The sequence below is a fragment of the Maniola jurtina genome, chromosome 9 (genome assembly GCF_905333055.1).
Source record: "Maniola jurtina chromosome 9, ilManJurt1.1, whole genome shotgun sequence".
Lineage (NCBI taxonomy): Eukaryota > Metazoa > Arthropoda > Insecta > Lepidoptera > Nymphalidae > Maniola > Maniola jurtina.
In genome coordinates, this window is record NC_060037.1 from 5,296,259 (window position 1) to 5,322,742 (window position 26,484).

At 36.0% G+C, this 26,484-nt stretch overlaps 1 protein-coding gene and 1 long non-coding RNA gene across 8 annotated transcripts in view; one reads left to right on the top strand and one right to left on the bottom strand.

Moving 5' to 3' along the window:
- The window catches only part of LOC123868286 (sodium/hydrogen exchanger 3), a 53,714-nt gene that overhangs the window by 25,839 nt on the left and 1,391 nt on the right, over positions 1-26,484 (bottom strand). The window lies entirely within an intron of this gene.
- LOC123868330 lies at positions 11,350-25,087 on the top strand. Its single transcript, XR_006796629.1, has 4 exons — positions 11,350-11,360; positions 14,556-14,560; positions 15,635-15,639; positions 24,986-25,087. It is a non-coding gene; the product is annotated as an uncharacterized LOC123868330 (long non-coding RNA).

Consider the following 26,484-nt stretch of genomic DNA (forward strand, 5'->3'; position numbering starts at 1 on the left):
GCGCAATTTTAGAAAGGGCTTGTAAAAACTTAAAAAAAACCTAAATTAAAGGAAAGTTTGAGATAAACATAAAGCATTTCTTGAAAAAAGTTACTTAAGGTCACAACTTTGAAAGAACTGTAACTGACCTGAAGATAATATATTGACCTAAGCCAAGTTTAAGAAAATTGCCGTCTATTATGGAAATAGCTAATTTTCTCTATTGAAACCGCTTAGGTAAAACCTTTGTAGTTCATCTCACGAAAATAATCAGAATTTCGAGAAAAAAATAAAAATGAAAAGCCTAAATGATATTTATATCCAAGTAACGACCCTCCCCGACCCCATTATAATATAAGTATAGATGAGGAATAAGTGAAATATTTATTGTAAAATAACACAATTTTCTGTGCACCTAATTTTTATTGCTGAGAGTCGTAATCCCTACCATTAATCGCATGATAGTAGGAGTATCTTGAAATGCTGCATTTCTTTCTACATAAAGTGCTACGGGTAATTGATTCGCTATGTCTTTGCAGTTATTGTATATTATTACATAATTATTCATAGCGATTTTTTATAGGTTAATATTCATACTATAAATTATAATCTTCCCTATAAAAATGATACCGAAAAATTGTGATCATCATTTTTACTGAAAACCGCATTAAATTCCACTAAAAGCTGAAATTATAAGATAATAATACACCACACCGATTCACTATACAGAAAGTATACCAGGAAAAACTAATTTCGACAAGTGGGTAAATACCTGCAGCTCGCTCCAGCAATGCGCGGGACTTCAATTACTTTTATACATGGCATAATATTGTATGTATGTATATCAAATCTTTGAAAAGAGCAACCGCCGAATTTCTTGCTTGTTCTTCTCGGTAGGAAAAGCATTCCGAACCATTGGTAGATGTTCTTGACGATTCAATAGTACTTGTAAAAGTCTAATTGAATAAAAATATTTTGTATTTTATAATTTTGAATAATTACTTACAAAAGAAGACATATTATTAACCCCCGACCCAAAAAGAGGGGTGTTATAAGTTTGACGTGTGTATCTGTGTATCTGTGTGTCTGTGTATCTGTGTATCTGTCTGTGGCATCGTAGCGCCTAAACTAATGAACCGATTTTAATTTAGTTTTTTTTGTTTGAAAGGTGGCTTGATCGAGAGTGTTCTTAGCTATAATCTAAAAAAATTGGTTCAGCCGTTTAAGAGTTATCAGCTCTTTTCTAGTTTTCTTGTAGAAAAGAAGGTTAGATAACCGTTAGGTTCTTAATATTATGTCAATAGACAAATGTCAAGCTGTCAAGATTGACGTTGCCTAAATACATAATTATTTATTTGAAAATGATGTTTTGGAAAACTCAAATACTTTGGATCGTCGGGGGTGTTATAAATTTTTAATTTACACTTGTTTTCAGAATATTCATTGTGATAGAAAGACGTGTCAAATACAGAAGTCCACGTGATCAGCCGATCACCAATGCTCATCATTCTGAATATAACAATAGCCTTCAAATAGCCTACGAAGACGCTACGCCTCGTAGCTCTCTCTGGCCTCGTGCTACGTAAAATTGTCCATTACAGGAGGCCTAGTATAGGATTTTACATCTCCAACGTTGATAGAATTCGATAGTCGAAACACTTCAGTGTTAAAGTAGAATGAATCTTAACTCTATTGTTTTAATGCTCAGATTTGTCTATATACCTACAGCTATAGCCTATCCATGGAAATAAAATAGTATAGTGCTCTCTCTGTCACTTAATCCTATACATGACTTCAACATGTTTTCAAAAAGTCAATCGACATGTAATTCAAAATGTGTTCAAAAAACATTTAAAATTCAATTCGCATGCATAGTTTCGTGTGTGATTGGTTGTTGACTCAAAATGGTTCACGCCCACTGAGATATTTGACACTGTCATTTGTATGGAATAGTGCTTCAAGTGGAATCGTTGCGAAAATGAAATCTTTGGCTGTGCTGAAGTTTTGACTTTAAATCAAGGATCTTTAGGTAGATTTTACTTTGACGTTATTTTATTTCGATTCCCGAACTCTATCAACGTTAGTGAGATGTACAAAAGAAAAATAAAACCGACTTCAAAAACCAAAAACACTAAAAAGTAGAAAATAATTTTTGTTTAGCTACACATGTAATGTACCTAGGTATGAAGTCGAGCGAGCATATTAAAACAAAATTAGAAATCCAAGAGTGAAGCTCGCCCGACTTCATACCTAGGTACATTACATGTGTAGCTAAACAAAAATTATTTTCTACTTTTTAGTGTTTTTGGTTTTTGAAGTCGGTTTTATTTTTCTTTTGAAAATTTTTTATTTCACAATTTTTAGTGGCCCCACTGTACTATAATATGCTATGCCCAGTTAAAACCCTACTGTTTACTAAGCTATTACAGTGATCGCGAGCAATTTGCTCTTATCCATTGAGGAGTTCTGTTCTCCATCTCCGAAGATATTCATCAGATCTTCACCAAATTTATATGGGACCACCTGCACAGTATACCCTTTCAAACAAAAAAAAAATTTTCCAAATCGGTCCAGGGGCCTTTGAGTAATCGGGGAACATACATAAAAAATATAAAAAAAAAATAAAAAAAAAAAAAAAAAAAAAAAAAGATCCCGACGAATTGAGAACCTCCTCCTTTTTTGGAAGTCGGTTAAAAATATCATACCAAGCTCACTGGGTACACTTTGATTACGTAGCTAGGTAGAGAATAAATGGCCGAGCTTACCATGAAAGCACGTGTAGCAGTTCACGTTGCGTTGGTTTCGCAATAGGTAATGAAAATGGATGGTGACGTAAACAAGCTACAGATTTTACCATTGATTTTAAAACGTTGCGAAAATGAAATCTTTGGCTACACAGAAGTTTTGACTGTAAGCCAAAGAGGTTTAGGTCCACTTTACTTTGACGTTATTTTGTTTCAACTCTCGAATACTGTCAAAATTGGTGAGAAGTAAAATCTCATACTGAGGATAAAACTATGTGTAGGTGGACATTATGCGGTGGGGCTTACAGAAAATACAGCTCACCTGTATCTACGCTAGGCATAGGCAAGCGGATCAATCCCTAACAAGGTTTCAGCATCATTAATATTGTCTCTACCCTACACAATTTCCTGTTTCCAGTTTCCACGTGGATTTAATTAAAATGCACTTTGAAGCGTGTAAAACTGCCAACAAAGTGTCAACTGCATCCGGGTCTATTTATAGGTGTTCTCCGAGAATTCTCTGCACTTTACATCTTCGCCTACTCATCGCAAACATGATATTCTATGCATGTTTAAGACAAAACGTTTATAGAGTGACTATAAACGTTTCTAGACAAAGCTGCTTTTAAAACGTTGTCGGGTTTTATTTTGCTTTTAATGGGTTTTTTTCTGTCGTCTGGTTTTACACTGATTAGCGAATGTCAAGTTTGCAGTTATTTACAAGTTAGGGAAACTATATGTATAAACATATGGACTTCGTCTGTGCCGGCGCACACCGACATACACGCGGCACCCCTTTAGAGCACTTCCCAGTCAGTTCCACCACCAATAAACACCAGCAGACTACAAAAACCAGCCACTTCTAACAAAAAAACACTCTAAAAAAAGCACAACACGCGCGCCAGCAAACGTTAACACAGATGAAGTCCTTAATTGGGTTTAAACATGGACAGTGAATAACTTTTTTTATTTTTTTTATTTGAATTATAACTTTGTTTGAAAATAAGAAAGATTTACTTTCTGCCACTAAGCATGCACGTATACCGTCGTGTGCCCATTAACACTTAATGTGTGACTGTAAAACCTCCCGTGAACAGAATCTATAAGAGGATCGGGGAAGACGGAGTTAATTATTCAACTAGAAAAGTCTAGCGTAGTTATACCTAGCTAGTAGCTACGCTTACATTTTAAGAAGTGTTTATTCGTAGTGCGCTCCAATAATAAATCAATCAAACTTTAAATGTATACACGCTCTAGAAACTAAGATTTGTCTGTGGTTTTCCAGATTGTGAATTTTCAGATAAAATTTTTCCAGAATCTTTGAACCCGTGCAACTTTAAAACTGATTATTTTTACTTACGGAAATTTGACAAACCGCAGATATTATAATTATTAGTTTCTAGAACAGGTCAACAAAATAATAGATTGGTTAATATTCAAATGAGAACAAAACTTCGTTAGTATGGAGCGTGTGACGGAGAGACCGCCGCGCCGCCGTTAAGTACGCAACACGTGACTCTAAATATAATCTAATCTAATCCATCCGGTTTATGTTACGTCTACTGGAAACGTGAAGAACAGAATTAAGTACGTACCTACCCAGAGGTCACATCGCATCTTCACTATACTTAAAGGTTTAAATGTATAGAGTTTCTTATTCATTTGAGCAGCCTCGACTCAAAGTAAACTGAAACTGCTCAAATGTATACGAACTACTACTAAAGGCCAAAATCACACTAATATTATAAAAGCGAAAGTTTGTATGTGTGTGTGTGTGTGTGTGTATGTTTGTTACTCCTTCACGCAAAAACCACTGGACGGATTTGGCTGAAATTCGGAATGGAGATAGATAGTATCCTGGATTAGCACATAGGCTACTTTTTATCCCGGAAAATCAAAGAGTTCCCACGGGATTTCGAAAACCTAAATCCACGCGGGCGAAGCCGCGGGCATCGGCTAGTTAATAATAAATGAATGTTCTTTTATTCTACACCACAAAATTAGTATAGACAAGTGTAAATTAAAAATTTATAACACCCCCGACAAGTGAAGGTTGCAGTAACTAGAAAAGAGCTCATAACTTTCTAACGGCTGAACCGATTTTCTTGGATTATAGCTAAGAACACTCTCGATCAAGCCACCTTTCAAACAAAAAAACTATATTAAAATCGGTTCATCAGTTTAGGAGCTACGATGGCACAGACAGATACACAGATACACACGTCAAACTTATAACACCCCTCTTTTTGGGTCGGGGGTTAAAAATGGCTAGTGAGATCTCAAAATTTATGCATGACGAGCTTTTTTGACGGTTAACAATGTCGCGCTGGGTAACTTATCGACATAAAATAATCAATCTACTTATCAATCATAAGTAGGTAGATTGATTATTATGGGCTAATAAACAAGAATATTAAAAGTAAGGCCGAGTTTTCAGCAAAGACACAACCAATAAACAGTTAAATTATGTAATTTTCGCGAATGTAGAATTTGTATGTTGGCAAAACAATTACAATATTAGCTGAAAGTGCTGAAACGAGCGCGTTTTCTTTGAGCAGTTAGTCATTGAGATGTTATAACATAGAGCAGCTTTCCCGACGGACGTGAAAAATGCGACCCATACCAATCAGTCGTACTTACCTAAGCCTGGAATACCTACTTGAAAGTCATTTTTGAATTATAAATAAATATTTATTTGTGATTTTTCATTAATAAAACAATATAGCCAAAATAAAAATTACTATAAATTAGCAAGAAATTAGCATAAAAGTAAAGTAAGGCTAAGGATACGTAGACAATAGCGCAGCGGATGGAATATCAATTTACAGAAATTTGACACGTGGTGATAGAAGCTTCACTTCAATTACGACGGATTTCATCATTATTAAATCTATACTTGTAATTATTCGATTTGTTACTTAACAATTTTTTATTAGTCAAAAAAGACCTAAAATTTTTGACAAGTAACAACTTTGCCAAGCAATTTATCGAAATACCAACAGATTGATTATATTCATTTCAGCCGATAGAGGCTCTGTTAGCATGATAGCTCTCTGACTACCAGTCAACACGAAGGGAATTACATTATGTACACAGCACAAAATGAAACTCCACAGTATTTACCCTCATGACCTATTAGCAGCATGCGACAAATAGGTCGATACTTTATATTCCCACTGTACATTATTGCCAGGGTTACAATATTATGTTGTGCTTTGAGATGGCCTTGCCATCCGTCATACGGTTTTATGACTGTCGGAAATTTGAAGCCTTGCTCTTAAAAACAAAAATCTCGCACGAAAAGAAATAAATTAGTTAAGATTCTGAGTAATTGTAGGAAAGGAAGTATAAAAAACAAAAAGGGCAAAATAAATTGCTCTAAAGCTAAATTGCGTTAGGGTCGGTCATAAATTAGATAAAAGTCGTAAATTTTAACTTAGAAATCTCTACAAGTGTACAAAATTGTAATCACGTGTTATAAGAGTGGTCTAGACAAGGCAAGGGCGTGAGAAAGTAAAAGGTACGGCCCATTAAGGGAAGTTTGAAATACATTTTATTTTCAGCCAATTAGCCATCAGCCAGGGTAATTCTGTGCGCAAGAGTGAACCAATCAGAAACCGAAATTTCGCTGGGTTTTTTTTTGCATTTCAGATCATGGGCGTGGACAAAGATATCCGTGTGGACGTTTTAAGTCTACACTGGGGGACCGAGGGGGACATTCGATTGAGGTCTGGCACAACGTGCAGTAGAGCCTAACAGTGAATATTAAGTGTAGAAATATATTGAAATTGTGTAGTTTAATGATAGTAAATTATAAATAGAATAAAATAGTGTGTATCCGGACCAGCAGAAGCTGATATATGGTGATGTACTAATTTACATTTAATTTTAAACTAGATTATTTGAAAATCAGTTCCAAAAATCTTGAGTAAAGAATTATTTTACAAACTAAATTAGAGATGATATTATTATTTGGATATTAGGAGGTGTTACAATATTGTGTATAACTATTAGATTTGCATCCAAAATTATAGAAATGGGACATTTCTCTTTGTGGAACTAGGATTCAAATATATCTAGAATAAATAATGAATATATTATAATTTACGCATAATGTGTGTCCTTAAAATTTACTTTATTATAGAAGTAAGAATTATAGATAATATCTCTATTGATTATGTGGGCATGTGTGTATTTTAGATAAAATGGTGTACATAATATTATATAAAGCCGAAAGGGTTTTTTTGTTTGAATATTTGCTTTTCCCTTTCAATAATTAGTATGGCTTAGGAAGCAAATATTCGGCCGGGAATTAATTAATGTAATAAAGTTACTTAATTCCCAGTCTAAATAATAAATTCAGTTTCTCTTCTTTTTTTCTAAATACTCAACTGTATGAGTAAATAAACAATTATTTACCAGAAATAAATGCACTTGGGTATAACTATCATCTTTTATTTGCTATATTTAGATACATTTTCCTAGACATTTAATAATGGAGATTCAATTTGTTTGGAGGCTAGACTATCGTATTGTAATATTAACAAAGCCAAAGATACGAAGAAACCATGTATCGAACTAACTTGAGCTCCAATATTAAGATTTTCTCATATGACCTATTTACCAATCACAATTCCTATTATTAAGTAAAAATTAGGTTAGGTTTTTTTTTTCAGCAGTGCACCTATTTATAATACTAGCTCTTATTCAGCATTAAATAGGGAATAAAATTGAATTAGCAGTCTAATGCAGTCTGATGGAATGACACTTGTCGTTACAATTATAGATTTGGTAGAAAAATTACTCAATAGCTAAAATAAGGTGGTGTGCTATAAACTACTAGCTACCGCGGTATAAACATCGTCTTCATCAACATGAACAGCTTTCACCGGCTCACTACTGAGCGCGGACTTCATAGAGAACTCTCGATCAAGTTTACCTTCATCATATGGTATTTTATACCATTATGTGAAATTCTCACGATGGTTTTTCCTTATACTTTTATTATCACAAAACGATTAGTACTAATATACCAAGAATGCTCTCCACTACTAAAGATAATAGGGTTGGCTGGGTTCGAATCCCAGGCTAAAGACACCTTAAAGGGACCTTGTCGAGGATACTTTCGAGTAACAGCTAAATTTCATCTACCTACTAAAATACCCTGAACGAGACAATGGAATACACGCTGCCTCCGGAGGACAGATGGCGAGGCAGGTAGGTACCTTTTTTTTTATGGTGTACCGATCTTTCCCAAACAGCATTTTAGGTAACATCATCTGTTAAAACCGACGCCAGTTGAATTTGTGAATCACCGAGTTTTGATAAGATAAAAATACTAGTTTTGCTGTACTTTGTAATTTCTTTGCTTGATATTTTATGGTACATGGTTGATTGGTGACGTACCAGCAGCGAGATTCCGGCACAAAGCAAACACGTCATGTCTTTATACAGCTGGACTCTCCGAACTAATAAATTGGCCAATTTATTGACAATCAATCAAACAAATATATAAATATACAAAAATACCATGGTTTTGGGGCGAGCCCAGAGCTCATTGAAAAGAACCTAGGTTTCCGTACCTAGGCAAATTGAAAACGCTTCGCAGCGAAATAGGAGAGTCCAAGTGCTGTGCCCCGATAACAATGCTAAAAGACTGAGATTTCAGTGTAGGGCTCCCCCCGTGCTTGAGGAATGCCGGTTGGTCTCAAACCGATGGCCTAAATAAGGCAAATACACGTATCAACTGATTTTCCACACTAACAGGACGTTCTAAATTAGCAAATCTCTCCACTCATTATATCTATTTTGAGGAGTTGAAATTTTACATTAATTTTTTATAATTCAATCCGTGTAAACCTGTTAGCTGGTCGAGAAGTCTACGTGTTCACCCAACGTACTGTACCAATTAATTACTTGTAAATAACTCATGACTTTAAATACCTAGGTGTTTCTATAATTCAGCTGAGTTTATTTCTTATTTATCTCTTCATAATGCCTAATCTTAACCACTAGTATAGACGATCACACCGTACCATCACAGAAAATTGATGCCGAGTGACCAGGGATCTATATACGTATTCGAAATAACGATATGACTAGATTTACATTAACATAAAAATAACACAACGTAGAAATTGTGATTGGGTATTTGAGAGAGAAAAATTTATAAACTTACATTGCTATTTATAAATTATAAGTTTTAAGGACACACTGCATGTTGTTTTATATTTATATGTTGTACATTTACATTTATTTATGTATAGGGGGAGCAGGAGAGCAGAAATAAGCTGTATGTCTTATAAATGTAAAATTTACAGGTTTTCAGAAGATACTACAGAGATCGAGCTATTATTCCTTGCTTATTTCTCAGACTTAATTTTTTTCAAACTCTGAGAATACATATAATCGAAGCAGACCCAAACATGTGATTGCAATTAGTATCAGTAATATATTAGTATTAAAAATACGGCTTCGCGACTTATGAAAGTTATTCAAATAAAATTTAAGTTGGCACTTGGGTAGGTAAAAGAAATAGGGTCAAATTGAAAAAAAAAGATGTCTTCAGGTAGGAAGGGACGTAGAACAAAGCAAGTAGGTGCGGGGCAAAGCGATGTTAGTACCGTAGAATCGAGCGAACAAACAACGACCTTAGGGAATGCTACATTAGAGTTGATTTTGAAAAAAATCACCGAGTTCGAAGCAAAATTACATCAGTTAAATTCAAATACCGGTTCAAATGAAATCGCGAGCGTCTCTTCACACGAGTCGAACGGGATTAATGAAAATGAAAAATCTGATAGGCAGGGGTCGAATCTTGAAACCGCGAGCACAAGTACATTATCTGAGACCCGGAATTTATATGTTGTACAGCCGTCAGTAACTAAACCAAATTTCGACGGAAAACCATTCACTAACCCCATCGTTTTTCTTAAACGATTAAAGAAATATATAAGGGCGGTAAATGGATTAGATCGCGAAATAGATATAGCGTTAGGTTGCATCTCGGGGCATGCTCGGAAGGTTATGGACTTGTATTCGAAGGGCTGGACTACGTTCGCTGACTTCGAGATTGATTTTAGACGAAATTATTGGACCGAACAAATTCAGGAATCTATAAGATATAAATTGATTAATGCGGTATATTCAAGCGATTCGGGAATGTCGATGTCCGAACATTTTGCTGAGCAAGCAGAATCAATGCAGTCATTAACTATTGCGTTTAGTGAGAGAGATTTGGTCAATTCTATTATGCGACATTATGCTATAGATATACAGCGATTATGGTTTACTAGAACAGAAGAAGTTAACATCATGAACGGAGCGAAATTTCTTCGAAACATAGAGCAAAATATTGTTGAAAAACCTAGGCAAATTACGAGAGGTACTGTTAGTAATAATTACAGAGGTAGACGATACAATGAGTCATCATCGAGACGACCTATTGTAGCAACAATGTCAACAAGAAGTTGGAGAGCTAGGGGAAATTCGACGAGGGGACGCGGCTATCGTGGTCGATTAGGTTCTAGGGTTAACTTTAACAGGCCTACGGTATCCGAATCTAAACAAATTAGGCCGGCTATCACGTTCGTGAAAGAGGGCGAGAATCTTACTGTGTCTAAGAATGTGGGGGAGGGTTCATCAAAAAACTAGAATGCCCAACACAAACGAGGTCAAGTCAGTTAGTCTTGTGTGGCACGGGCGTCAGAAAGACCTCAGATCACGAAGGGACAGGTGTAGTCTATAGAATCTTAATTAATAGTGGATGGAAGCCAGGACAGAGTTTGGGGACCGGAGATAAGGGACTTAAGCGGTTATTAAGAGGCGGCGTTGATTATAACGAGTATAGTAGTCAATTTGAATTTAGGAGTATAGGAATCTTATTGGAAAACCAGTTTGAAAATGTAACAGAGTGTAATGAGTTAGGCGTGACTTGTGAAACTTGTATGAGGAGAGGTTTGAATGTGTACACAATGTATCATGAATTAGATGAACAAACCGATGTGAGTGTTGATTATTCTTTACCTAGGTTACCTGAAGTATGTGTTAGACTGTATGGAAGGAGTATGAGTGCACTCATAGATACGGGAAGTCAGATTAGTGGAATAACTAGGGAATTGTACGACTCTATTCTAAGAGAACATGGGACATTGCCAGAGATCGCTATTCCAGCAATTCAAATACAAGGCGCGTTTGGATCGCGAAGTGAAAGCACAAATCGGTTAGTGCTAATAGAGTTTCAGTTAGGTAGTACTTTAGTTGAAGCACCTGTACTAGTTATGCGACGTCTTCCTAGGTCATTGATTCTAGGATACGATTGGTTAGAGCGGGTAAAAGGAATAGTGAACTGTAATGGTGAACACACTTTGACTATTGAACATATGGGCGTTAGGTCTTGTGTTAGGCTGAATTCGGACTGCAAAATCGAAAGGTTAGGGGGAGAGACGAACGCAGCCACGATTAATTTAATATTAAATCAAAACTCTAGGCCAGTGGAACAAAGTGTATCAGACATGAATTTAGATAATGAGAAATTTAAGGGATTAAAATTAGATGACGCGAACTTAAGTAATGAACAAAAGGAATTATTACTACCTGTGTTAAACAAACACTGTAAGGTATTTACGGAAGGTTTAGGTTTGACAAACAAGTACGAACACGTTATTGAGCTATTAGACGAAACACCTTTTGTAAAACACAGTTATCCGGTACCTTTGGCGTATAGAGAACAGGTAAAAACCGAATTAGAAGAGTTAGAAAAACTAGGCGTGATCAGACAGGAAGCGACTCCTTACTGTAGTCCTCTCACTTTCACTAAGAAGCGAGATGGGTCAATAAGACTCTTATTGGACGCACGAGAGTTGAATAAGAAAATGGTAGGTGACGCGGGCGCGCCTCCACTCACATCTGAGATTTTACAATCCTTTCATGGAGTAAATTATATCAGTTTAATTGATTTGAATAATGCCTATTTTCAAATACCTTTGCATAAAGATTCTAGGAAGTATACTGGGTTCTCGTTCATGGGGAAGACGTATACTTATAATGTTTTACCTCAAGGTTTAAAAACTTCTGTAGCAGGGTTCTCGAGAGCAATGGATTATATCCTAGTAGGAGTACGAGAGTTTTGCGTAAACTATTTAGACGACATAGTCATATTCACTACGGGGGACATAAAGTTACACTTAGAACATTTAGATCGAGTGTTAGATAAATTAGAAACCGCAGGTTTAACTGGAAGGTTAGAGAAGTGTCGGTTCTTATGTGTAGAGGTAAAGTTGTTAGGACACATAGTAAATACTAACGGGGTACGTATGGATCCTGAACGGGTTAAAGCCATATTAGACTTCCCTATACCTCGGACTATAAAACAATTACGAGGATTTCTGGGATTAATAAATTATTTCAGAAGATTTATTTCAAAATATAGCGAAGAGGTTAAACCACTGTGTGACCTATTAAAACAAAATACGAAATGGTCATGGACAGAGGAAATTAACGATTGTTTTGAAAGGGTCAAGAAATTGTTTATAGACACGATACTTCTTGTACACCCAGATCCTAATGGAACTTATTATTTACAAACCGATAGCAGTAATTTGGGGGTTTCGGGTTATGTCTATCAATTGAATGAAGCTGGTGAAGAACAAATATTAGGGTTCTGTAGTAAAGCATTGACAGAGACAGAACGCAAATGGACAGTTACTGAACAAGAACTATGGGCCATCATTTTCAGTTTGTCAAAGTTTGAAACATATTTGAGAGGAGCGAATTTAGTCATTAGGACTGATCATAAAAGCCTGATATTCTTGCAGACGTGCAAACTATTGAGCGCTAGGATGATACGTTGGGTACATTATATAGGGCGATTTAATTACACAGTCGAACATGTGAAAGGTAAATTAAACATTGTAGCAGACGTATTGTCTCGACACTTAAAGGGGACCACTGATGTATTAACTAACAAGGCCACGGGGCCTGAAATGAATCTATTTAAAACATCATTAGGACGATTAGTGCGGGAGCGATGGAGAGAGATAGGTAGTTATCAAAGTCGCGACAAGACTGCTAGTGAGATAATTAGACGCGTGCAAACAGCAGACGCTTCTGAATCAAAGTACTACGTGCTTAAAGAAGGGATTCTTTATAGAAGAGACATAAAAGGGGATATCTTAAGGTTATATGTTCCCGAGAACATACTAAGGGATTTGATAGTTAGCATACATGAAGAAGTAGGTCATTTCGGGCGATACAAGGTTTATGCTCTGATGAAACGTCAATATTATTTCCCAAATATGTCTCGTAAAATAGGTCGTGTTGTAAGAGCTTGCGAGACATGTCAAAAGTCAAAACATGCTTTGGAGACGCACACGGGGCCAATAAAAACTGTAATAGCGAAGGAAATAGGAGAGAGAGTTTTTTGCGATATTTTTGGACCTTTACCGGCAGGACGATTTGGTTTTAAATACATATTCGTAATGCAAGATGCTTATAGTAAGTTAATCAGACTATACCCACTACGCCAGGCTAGTGGGAAGGCTACTTTAACTTGTGTAAAAAAGTTTCATAAGCAGGTCACAATTAAGACATTATGTTCAGACAGAGGCGCGAACTTTACTTCAAAAGTTTTCGAGTTAGGTATTCGCCAACTAGGTATCGAGTTAACGCACACATCTGTTAGAAATCCACGGCCAAATTCAACAGAGAGAGTTAATAAAGAGTTAGGTAGATTATTCAGGACGTATTGCGACAAATCACATCGTTCATGGGTAGATCTATTATCGGATATAGAAGATTGTTACAATCAGGTAATACATACTACAACGGGATATTCGCCAAACGAGATTATATATGGAAAACGTACTCTGCTATCGACTGATTTCAACACTGACTCATCGGTGAGGGCAGACTTACAGGGTGAATCGTTAGAACAGATTCGACAGCAGGCACGACAAAACATAGATAAGGCGGCCGAAAGTAGACAATTACATTATAACAAAAATCATAAGTTAATACAATTCGAAATCGGAGATTTAGTGAAACTTAAGACTTTTACGAAGTCAGATGCGGATAAAAAGTTGACAAAAAAATTCATGCGCTTATATGAAGGACCGTACATAATAGGGGCAGTTCCATATAATAATGTATATACATTAATAGACGTTCATACTGGTAAAGTTAAGGGTAACTACAATGCCATTCATTTGTTTAGGTACTATGTAGATAACTAGAAGGATAGGTAAAACTAGAGTATTAAAAGGGACAGAAAACAGGTAGTTTGGGGTACACTAAACAAAGAGATACCTGAGTTAAATAGTTATGGTCATGCCCGAGGGTATATTAGATAGGCGTAGGAGGTTTGATACTAGCATTCTAATACAGATAAGGGGAAAAATAGATTTTGAAACGACTAGCACAGCTGCAGGGACAAAAGGAGCTGCGTGTATTAAAAATCTATTTTGGGGGAGCGTGAGATGGCCTTGCCATCCGTCATACGGTTTTATGACTGTCGGAAATTTGAAGCCTTGCTCTTAAAAACAAAAATCTCGCACGAAAAGAAATAAATTAGTTAAGATTCTGAGTAATTGTAGGAAAGGAAGTATAAAAAACAAAAAGGGCAAAATAAATTGCTCTAAAGCTAAATTGCGTTAGGGTCGGTCATAAATTAGATAAAAGTCGTAAATTTTAACTTAGAAATCTCTACAAGTGTACAAAATTGTAATCACGTGTTATAAGAGTGGTCTAGACAAGGCAAGGGCGTGAGAAAGTAAAAGGTACGGCCCATTAAGGGAAGTTTGAAATACATTTTATTTTCAGCCAATTAGCCATCAGCCAGGGTAATTCTGTGCGCAAGAGTGAACCAATCAGAAACCGAAATTTCGCTGGGTTTTTTTTTGCATTTCAGATCATGGGCGTGGACAAAGATATCCGTGTGGACGTTTTAAGTCTACACTGGGGGACCGAGGGGGACATTCGATTGAGGTCTGGCACAACGTGCAGTAGAGCCTAACAGTGAATATTAAGTGTAGAAATATATTGAAATTGTGTAGTTTAATGATAGTAAATTATAAATAGAATAAAATAGTGTGTATCCGGACCAGCAGAAGCTGATATATGGTGATGTACTAATTTACATTTAATTTTAAACTAGATTATTTGAAAATCAGTTCCAAAAATCTTGAGTAAAGAATTATTTTACAAACTAAATTAGAGATGATATTATTATTTGGATATTAGGAGGTGTTACAATATTGTGTATAACTATTAGATTTGCATCCAAAATTATAGAAATGGGACATTTCTCTTTGTGGAACTAGGATTCAAATATATCTAGAATAAATAATGAATATATTATAATTTACGCATAATGTGTGTCCTTAAAATTTACTTTATTATAGAAGTAAGAATTATAGATAATATCTCTATTGATTATGTGGGCATGTGTGTATTTTAGATAAAATGGTGTACATAATATTATATAAAGCCGAAAGGGTTTTTTTGTTTGAATATTTGCTTTTCCCTTTCAATAATTAGTATGGCTTAGGAAGCAAATATTCGGCCGGGAATTAATTAATGTAATAAAGTTACTTAATTCCCAGTCTAAATAATAAATTCAGTTTCTCTTCTTTTTTTCTAAATACTCAACTGTATGAGTAAATAAACAATTATTTACCAGAAATAAATGCACTTGGGTATAACTATCATCTTTTATTTGCTATATTTAGATACATTTTCCTAGACATTTAATAATGGAGATTCAATTTGTTTGGAGGCTAGACTATCGTATTGTAATATTAACAAAGCCAAAGATACGAAGAAACCATGTATCGAACTAACTTGAGCTCCAATATTAAGATTTTCTCATATGACCTATTTACCAATCACAATTCCTATTATTAAGTAAAAATTAGGTTAGGTTTTTTTTTCAGCAGTGCACCTATTTATAATACTAGCTCTTATTCAGCATTAAATAGGGAATAAAATTGAATTAGCAGTCTAATGCAGTCTGATGGAATGACACTTGTCGTTACAATTATAGATTTGGTAGAAAAATTACTCAATAGCTAAAATAAGGTGGTGTGCTATAAACTACTAGCTACCGCGGTATAAACATCGTCTTCATCAACATGAACAGCTTTCACCGGCTCACTACTGAGCGCGGACTTCATAGAGAACTCTCGATCAAGTTTACCTTCATCATATGGTATTTTATACCATTATGTGAAATTCTCACGATGGTTTTTCCTTATACTTTTATTATCACAAAACGATTAGTACTAATATACCAAGAATGCTCTCCACTACTAAAGATAATAGGGTTGGCTGGGTTCGAATCCCAGGCTAAAGACACCTTAAAGGGACCTTGTCGAGGATACTTTCGAGTAACAGCTAAATTTCATCTACCTACTAAAATACCCTGAACGAGACAATGGAATACACGCTGCCTCCGGAGGACAGATGGCGAGGCAGGTAGGTACCTTTTTTTTTATGGTGTACCGATCTTTCCCAAACAGCATTTTAGGTAACATCATCTGTTAAAACCGACGCCAGTTGAATTTGTGAATCACCGAGTTTTGATAAGATAAAAATACTAGTTTTGCTGTACTTTGTAATTTCTTTGCTTGATATTTTATGGTACATGGTTGATTGGTGACGTACCAGCAGCGAGATTCCGGCACAAAGCAAACACGTCATGTCTTTATACAGCTGGACTCTCCGAACTAATAAATTGGCCAATTTATTGACAATCAATCAAACAAATATATAAATATACAAAAATACCATGGTTTTGGGGCGAGCCCAAAGCTCATTGAAAAGAACCTAGGTTTCCGTACCTAGGCAAATTGAAAACGCTTCGCAGCGAAATAGGAGAGTCCAAGTGCTGTGCCCCGATAACAATGCTAAAAGACTGAGATTTCAGTGTAGGGCTCCCCCCGTGCTTGAGGAATGCCGGTTGGTCTCAAACCGATGGCCTAAATAAGGCAAATACACGTATCAACTGATTTTCCACACTAACAGGACGTTCTAAATTAGCAAATCTCTCCACTCATTATATCTATTTTGAGGAGTTGAAATTTTACATTAATTTTTTATAATTCAATCCGTGTAAACCTGTTAGCTGGTCGAGAAGTCTACGTGTTCACCCAACGTACTGTACCAATTAATTACTTGTAAATAACTCATGACTTTAAATACCTAGGTGTTTCTATAATTCAGCTGAGTTTATTTCTTATTTATCTCTTCATAATGCCTAATCTTAACCACTAGTATAGACGATCACACCGTACCATCACAGCTTGTATGGTACAGTCAGCAACAAAGCTAGTCTGTAACAATAAAATCTGAAAGAAAACAATTTTTCGCTTTCCTGGCATCACTTTAAACAACGGACCGGATAATAATTAATGGGGCATTGTTAGCTATACGTCTTTTCATTACGCCTTTGAAAACAATAAGAATTTTCTTTCTTTATCTTTCTTTTTGAATAAAACCACACGTGACTGGCTGAAATATAAGCTTTAGATATACGTTCAATAGAGCTTTATGATAAAAATGATTATTATTTTCTCAGTAAATTTATTTCTCTTAAAATGATTCTCAACAATGTTTATAAAATGTCTAGTTTAATAGTTGCCTCGCCTCGGTTTCGCACGGGTGGTTTTATGTGAATTCTACTGAAAAGAGACTGCAAGAATTATGTCAAACCTATCTACTAGCGCTGTAGCGAACCGTATGTATTCGTTACTGAGTAACGGGTGCGCCATCTAGTACCGAGTACCGAAACGTTACTCACAAATGCATCTCGTTACTCGCACTTTTCGTCGTATGGTCGTTCCTACACTGTTTCGGTTCACGCAAGTACCGTAGATACGTGTATTGAAATGTTTGCTCACCGTATGTTTTACGCGCAGGATTCTGTTATGGTATCGTTCAAATAACCATATGAGCTTAATAATGAGACAGTTATTTCGAAATTGTAGACAGACACTCTAATTTTATTTATTAGTATAGATATTTAACATAAGCTCAAGCTCAAGGTAATTTTTTTTAATATTTTAGTAGATTCCGTCAACAGTTCACTTGTAGTTCTACACTTATTAAATCAAACTAAATTGATAATAACTTAAACACACGTCTGGTTCAAAATACGGAAAAGTGAAAAATTGCACCTTACGCTGCTTTGTATGTAATGTAGACCTAAGAATGTTTTCTACAAATTACGAATGTTGCGACGCGGACGCCGCGACATCATACTGTCGTACGCAATACGACTCGATTCGTTCATCTTACGTGGTATCAAAAGTAACGAGTAACGATACGAAAGTAACGAGTACTAATTGTTATAGTAACGAATGCATACGGGTACGCTCGTTTTCGTTACTTTTACACCTCTACTATCTACTATCTAACTACTATCGATCATAGGTCTCCTCTCAGAATGAGAAGAGTTTAGGCCATGTAGTCGATCAAGCTAGTGAAGTACATATTGGCAGATTTCACACACCTTTGGAAACATTATGGAGAACTCTGCAAGCATTTAACTATCTACTTGTTTTTTTTTTTTCAAAGAAAAATGTACACTATAAGTACTTAGGTACAACTCTGGACTTCGTCTGTGTTGGTGTTAGCTGGCGGGCGTGCTCTGCCTTTTTGGAGTGTTTTTTTGTTAAAACTGACTGGGAAGTACTCTAAAGGGGTGCCGTGTGTATGTCGGCGAGCGCCGGCACAGACGGGGTCCATACTTGTATAGTTTAACTAACTTGTTACAAATAACTACAAACTTGACATTGGCTTATCTTTGTAAAGCCAGACGGGAGAGAAAAAAAAGAAAAGTACAACTCTTACTAATTTGTATAAGTAACTACAATACAAAGCTGAGTGGTTCCTTGCCACTAGTTTATATAGATAGGTAGGTAGGTAGGTACCTATTCCATAAATAAATGTGACTATGTTATAGGTACATATTATTATTATCATGAACATTCCCAGTCAAATATTCCAAATGATGATGAAAACGATTGCAGTCTTGTCAGCAAGTCAAATTCAGCTCCCATTTACAAAATTGCTTCCTTTGCAGATTATTAAGATTAATAAAATTCTAGAGTAGGTGTGTAACCGTAAACTTTATAATATATCTACCGCAAAAATTTAGCGCCAAAAAAACCATTAAGTATGCATAAAATAATATGTCGCGAACCAAAACATCTTAGAAGAAAATTAAATATTTCTCCGTAGGATTTGAGAACTAGGAGTCCAACAAAATTAATGGAGGCTTAAAATATGTACCTACAGTCATTCATTATGAACGACACCTAAACGGCCCTGGCCCCTGATGCCGTAATTAAATGAGACTGAACCTTGACGAGGGACGAAAAAACTCGTCTGAAATTCGTTGGTAAAAAAGTTTGTAATTAATCACTACTATATTGACAACTAAGTAGCTTCTTTCTAAACCTAATCGTCACGTTAAATAATTTATAACCCATAGCATTTGGGGATAGCGTAGCAGTTCGGAATAACGTAGCTTGTACTAACGTACTATGTACAGTGAAAGAATTTCGAATTTGGCTAATTTACCCCAGGAGATTACCCCCTGCATCAAAATTTTTTATAATATTGGTAGATATTATTGCCATTTTACAGTAGCAATTTTATACCTCCGTGAGTTGAATGGTCTACCTTTCTTACTTCTAAACTATTATAATATTATTATCTTAAGTATTTGTCATACCTACCACTTATATTACTTTATAAACAATTTCCCAAAAAAAGGAGTGTAATGTTTTCAGGGTTCATGTAAGTAGGTATGTGTGTGACTTGTTTAATTCCATCATAAATGCCAGAACAGATTTGAATGTATCATCATTGACACTGGCTATAAAATTTTGAAAAAAAAAAACACATAATAAGCGCTAGAACTAATCGCAATCGAATTTTGTTAAAGTACAAGTGTAAATTAAAAATTTATAACACCCCCGACAAGTGAAGGTTACAGTAACTAGAAAAGAGCTGATAACTTTCAAACGGCTGAACCGATTTTCTTGGATTATAGCTAAGAACACTCTCGATCAAGCCACCTTTCAAACAAAAAAAACTAAATTAAAATCGGTTCATTAGTTTAGGCGCTACGGTGCCACAGACAGATACACAGATACACAGACATACAGATACACAGATACACACGTCAAACTTATAACACCCCTCTTTTTGGGTCGGGGGTTAAAAATAAATGGAAATAGGCTCTATTTATAGAAAAATATTTTTTTTATAATTTCTACCAGGAAATTCTGAGAATCGTTAAATTAGTATCATTTCCAAGCTCTAGGAAATGCAATAGCAATTTTAATAGTCTATCACTGTAGGAGGGAAGCAAGCGAAATGACGTGGGTAATATAAATTTTATTTATGAGCAAAACACTTCTTTGGATGACGTAAGTAAATAAATGCGTAGCACGGCACCTAATATAAAACTTGAAAACTTTGAAGTCAACATGTTTTGAAAATGTCCTTACACATGTAAATTGTAAACCCTACCTCCTACCGTAGGTAGTACCCTCAAAATTACGACATGGGGCTCTTTCTGCAATAAACTGGTGCACTTGGATCGCTGGTACCAGATCCTTGTTTCCACGCACATGCAAACTGTGGAATAACTCCCATCGGCGGTGACAATAGATTAATTACAACATGGGGTTATTCAAGAGGCGGGCCAACAAATTCCTGATAGGCCGGCAACGCATCGGCGGCGGTTGATCTGGTGCTGCAAAGGTTCATATGGTGTGCTGAGTGGCGTTAATCAATTAAAATCAGGTGACTCGCCTGCTCATTGGCTCGCTATTTTTTATACATTAAAAAAAAAACAAATTCCACGCATTTGTCCCTTAGCTGCCTTAGCCCTAATACACACGAGCGTTTTAAAAAGCGTTGCGTTAAAATCCGGCGTTGCGCTGAAAATACAAAGTGCACGTTAAAAAAGCGTTAACGTGTGAACAGATACTTGGGAATGCATTTGTTCTATTTGAACGCTTTTTTAACGGACGTCAAAAAAGTTCTCGTGCGAATGAGACTTTGTTGTAGTCTCTGTGAAAATTGGCTGTCGTGGCGGCGGTAGTTATTCTGTGGTAGGGAGGATATTGTTTATAATTTTATAAATAACAAAAAAAAACACTTGAACTTGTATTTTCTAGAAGGTTGTTGACAAAAAGCAGAGAAACGAAACCACAAAGGATTGCGTCGTTTGTTTTAAAACTGTTCTTGTGCGAAACCATTAGTAAAAAGATGGGGGCCTTTAATTAGGACGCCTACGCCTGTTCTACGTGTGAAACCATAAAACATTTTACATTGTTTGTAAATTTTCCAACCCAGCAAGCTTTAAGTGTAACAATTTATCACCAAAAATTAATGCGGTTCCCACAATAATACAACTGAGTAAATAGGTAGGTACTTATTTTATCATAATAATTTTATGATTACATAGGTAAATCCCAAAAGATACATATTGTCCTATATTTAACGTTGAAGGAAAACCGTTATAATCCGAAAAAAAAGCAAATCTGTATGGTACGGTACAACATGCAGCATGAGAAATTTTCAAAACCAAGACTTCAATGAATTTTCAATAATGAGCATTGGTTATATTATGAAATAGTTACGAAGTATAGTAGGTACGGTACTCAACTTTTTGTAAAAAAATCATTGATTATGAAATCAATCTATGAAGATTAAATTAATGCAAAATAAAAAAATGCCAGCTAAAAATAGTTTCCGATGCACAGGTGTTATTAATTTGTCCACCTGACTGAGTCGGATAGGCCGTCCATTTGTATTCCATCTCAACCTCGCTTTAATCCAACATTTTAATCAACAGAACTTGTTGTTTGTATCAGCCTTATTTACCTTTATATTATATACTTTTATAGGTATACCTTTATATTATGCACATCAACTAAATTATTAGCTGCTGAATTTTTTTTATTGACAACAAGCTTTTTACTTGTGGCTCTTATGGTTTGTCTTCCACCGGACTCTAGCCGCCTAGAGCCTAAACAGGGCGCGGCGTCCGTAAAGTAATTCTACTGAGAAGAGCCGGCAAGAAACTCAGCAGTTGCTCTTTCCTAAGATTAAGTAAACTTCACAATCAAATGTATTATTATCACTTCACGAAATGAACTGAAATATAACCCACGTTCTCAAAAACCAAACCGTGTGAACTTGGGATGCAGTTTTTTTCTATAGCCCTTGTTCGAATACTCTGAAAACCGTAACTAAACTTCTAAAGGCAGCGCTGTTTGCTAACACATCGGGTTTGAAACAATTTTTAAAGAGATATAATTTTTTCCATTCCTTTCTGATTATTGATGAGCTTTGTGTCATCTGAATTCCTGAAATCCAATAATCTCTATTCTTTATATTTTTTAACCCCCGACCCAAAAGGAGGGGTGTTATAAGTTTGTCCTGTGTATCTGTGTATCTGTCTGTGCCATCGTAGCTCCTAAACTAATGAACCGATTTTAATTAAGTTTTTTTTTGTTTAAAAGGTGGCTTGATCGAGAGTGTTCTTAGCTATAATCCAAGAAAATCGGTTCAGCCGTTTGAAAGTTATCAGCGCTTTTCTAGTTACTGTAACCTTCAATTGTCGGGGATGTTATAAATTTTTAATTTACACTTGTGTTAAAGATGAAACAAGTGTAAATTAAAAATTTATAACACCCCCGACAAGTGAAGGTTACAGTAACGAGAAAAGACCTGATAACTTTCAAACGGCTGAACCGATTGTCTTGGACTATTCCGCGCCTACGATCCAAAGTATCCGAGATCCGAGTTTTCCAAAACATCATTTTCAAATAAATAATTATGTATCCAGGCAACGTCCATCTTGACAGCTTGACATTTGTCAATTGACATAATATTATGAACCTAAGGGTTATCTAACCCTTAGGTTCATAATATTTCTACAAGAAAACTAGAAAAGAGCTGATAATTTTTAAACGGCTGAACCAATCTTTTTGGATTATAGCTAAGAACACTCTCGATCAAGCCACCTTCAAACAAAAAAAAGTAAATTTAAATCAGTTCATTCGTTTAGGCGCTACGATGCCACAGACAGATACACAGATACACAGACACACAGATACACAGATACACACGTCAAACTTATAACACCCCTCTTTTTGGGTCGGGGGTTAAAAAGCGCTGGAAGCACAAAGAGCTATATTGAAAAGTTTTTTAGTAAAATTCATAGTAAAATTTTAGCTAAAAATTAAAACATGCAAATGGAAATAGTTGGAATTTTTGTCTTTATTTAGCATAGTGAGAAATTAGTATGCAAATGGTTTGGTTGCTATCGAGATCTTTGAACTACGGTGCATCGACCGACGATGTTGTTCAGACGCATTTCTTGTATTACTCGTTTACAAATTACAACCCTTCAATCGACGCTTCGTTATCAAAGTTCAGATTAAAGTGTAATCTTCGTATAGCAATACTTTGAACGCCTTTTAATTTCAGTTCGCATCGAAAATAGATACTTGGTACGATGATGATTTTCAGGCAATTCCCATGATGTTTTCAGACATGGTCTCGTCTGTTGGGGTAACTTCAAATATGTTACTTACTAATACCATATCAATTTTATCAATACCAATTTTAGCTCCAATAGTTGGCTTTATAACGAAAATAAGAAAAAGGTAACTCCTCCAAAGACAATGAAGATAGATATGGGTAGAATAAGTACCATACCTAGGAGCTAAAATGGCGACCTCGCACGGAAAACGCAGCGTTGCAAGATCCTACGATTAGGTGGACAGAAGACATCAAACGAATCGCAGGGAGCCGCTGGATTTAGGCGGCGCAAGGTTGTGGGGTGTGGAAGTCCCTACAAGAGACCTATATACAGCAGTGGACGACATCGGCTGATGATGATGATGATGAAATGCCATGCATCGCAATAAAATATCGAATAATCGAAGTAAATATCGATGAATAGCAGGCCTTTTATAGGCCAATGAAGGTAGATATGGGTAGAATAAGTACCATACCATGGTGCTACAATGGCGACCTCGCACGGAAAACGCAGCGTTGCAAGATCCTACGAGTAGGTGGACAGACGACATGAAACGTGTCGCAGGGAGCCGCTGAGTTTAGGCGGCGCAAGGCTGTGGGGTGTGGAAGTCCCTACAAGAGACTTATGAACAGCAGTGGACGTCATCGGTTGATGATCATGATGATGAAGTGCCATACATCGAAATAAAATATCGAATAATCGAAATAAATATCGATGAATTTACCTCGATTACTTTACTTCTTTAACTTTACTAAGATTTACTTCGGCCTTTTATAGGCTGCTGTGGTAGGGTACAAAATATGTGTCATTAAACCAAATTACGAGTAGTTCACAACAAGTCGAAATCCCATAAATAGGTACCTACCAAGGTGTTAGTATAAAGATCTATTTCTATACACGTGTTGCACTGGAAAGTTGAATAATTCATTTTCCAGTACCATGCACGTGCAGTGCGCATTTCATTCTGCATAATATACCTAAACCTCGCGTTAATGGTCACCGGCTGGACGGCGATTTTGTTTATTTTCTTGGCAGAACGTCGGTTTTGCATTGGTGCGCGACGATGTACCTACGTTGAAAGGTAAATAAATAACAAATTATTGGTTATGTTAGCTTCGTTTATTTTGTATTGACTTTTAGAGCGATATTTTTTCAGTAAATGCCATTAGGATTATTGGAACATTTTAGGTACAAAGACTACTATAATATTCAGGATGCGTTGCTTGTTAGGAGTCGGTATTATTGCCTTTTGGATTTTTTATATAAATAGCGAGGAGGAGTATTACGATGTAAAGGGATTACCGCCGCCTACGGCTGATTTACATTTGCAGCACCAGAGAAACCGCTAATGCGTTGCCGGTTTTACAGGAATTTCTTGATCCGCCCCTTCAATAACATGTTCAACCCCTAGTGTGTCATCGAGTCCTTATTTTGTATAGAAAATATTTAAAATATTAGATGTAAGAAAAAAATAGAGATAGATGAGGGGTAGGCACATAGGCTAGCATTGTATGGGCATATAATGCGGAGGGAAGAAAGTCCTATTACTAGAAGAATGTTATATGAATATGTATGTGGAAGGAAAAACGAGAAGAGCGATTAAAAAAAGATGAATGGCTTGCGTGAAAGAAGATATGCGTATATAAAGGGATGGATGATATTACGTTGATGGATGACAGAAGGCAGTGGCGTGCATAAGCTAGGTAGGAACCTGTTTACTGGCAAGTCAAAATGAAAAATATGCGTTGAGCTATTACAACTAAGGTAAGCAGTGCCTTTATGCCTCTATTACCTGCACGCCACTGACAGAAGGGAGTGGAAGAAGAAGACATGTTTTTCTGACCCCACGCAGCGTGGGATGAGATCAAGAAGAAGATGTTTACAAGAAAGATAACTAAGTGAAAGACAGTATTAAAGAGTAGGTACATGCTAATCAGGAAAACCTAAGTAAGGCACGCTTTTGATTTTACGTATTAGCGAAAACCAAAGCCAGATTATTATCCTGTGTTCTAAAGTGAACCTAAACCATGAAGCTCATGTCGAGATCAGAAAATTAGCATATCCAAATTCATTTAAGAAGAAAAATACTTAAACATAACTAACAAGTGTAAATTAAAAATTTAGGTCACCCCCGACAAGTGAAGGTTACAGAAGGTAACTTGAAAAGAGCTGATAACTTTCAAACGACTGAACCGATTTTCTTAGATTATAGCTAAGAACACTCTCGAGCAAGCCACCTTTCAAACAAAAAACTAAATTAAAATCGGTTCATTACTTTAGGAGCTACGATGCCACAGACAGATACACAGATACACAGATACACACGTCAAACTTATAACACCCCTCTTTTTGAGTTGGGGGTAAAAAAGAACCATTAGTAATCGCTAACCCGATACAAAAAGCTTTGAATTTGGCACGTCATGTTCGCATATTCAACAAGGGCAAGGGTAATCTATAACCTCCGACCAAACCCAAGGGTGATGACAGCGCTTTTTTAGAACTTGATGGTTTGGATGGCAGGACCAAAAAATTAGGATGGAAATTTTCAGGAACTAATATTATGAGAATCCATTTATGTCCATATAAACATACAATGAGAAACTAATTTTTTGAACTGTATAGGCCTTGCGCTTGCAATTTCAACAAACAGGATGATGCAGCCTAAGGCGGAACGCATCTGCCCAACTGACTAACATATCAACAATCAGCTCTAACCGCTGGGTCTAGAAACTTGAAATTTAGCATGTAGGTTTTCTGAAAACGTAGTCTTCCATTAAGAAAGTAATAATTTGAAACTCATCCAAGCGAAGCTGGAACCGGCCAACAAGTCACACTATAGAAACGAATCAAATAATATTATTATACCAGTCAATACCATTAGCTGTTCTTATGAATAAAAATGTGCTTTATTCGGATTAGATCACTTTATTTATATTTGACTTGGCTAGGTTATACTCGTATGTCTGAAGGCTAAAACTACTGCAGGATATGAAATCTTAACCTTGTCTACACATAATATACCTATTACGGTGCGCAAAAATAGTGTAGGTATACCAAAGGCACTTAGATTTTTAGGGTTCAGTACCTCAAAAGGAAAAACGGAACCCTTATAGGATCACTTTGTTGTCCGTCTGTCTGTTTGACAATAGTTAACCTAACATACTAGTAAAATGCAATATAGCCAACGTTACTTTATAC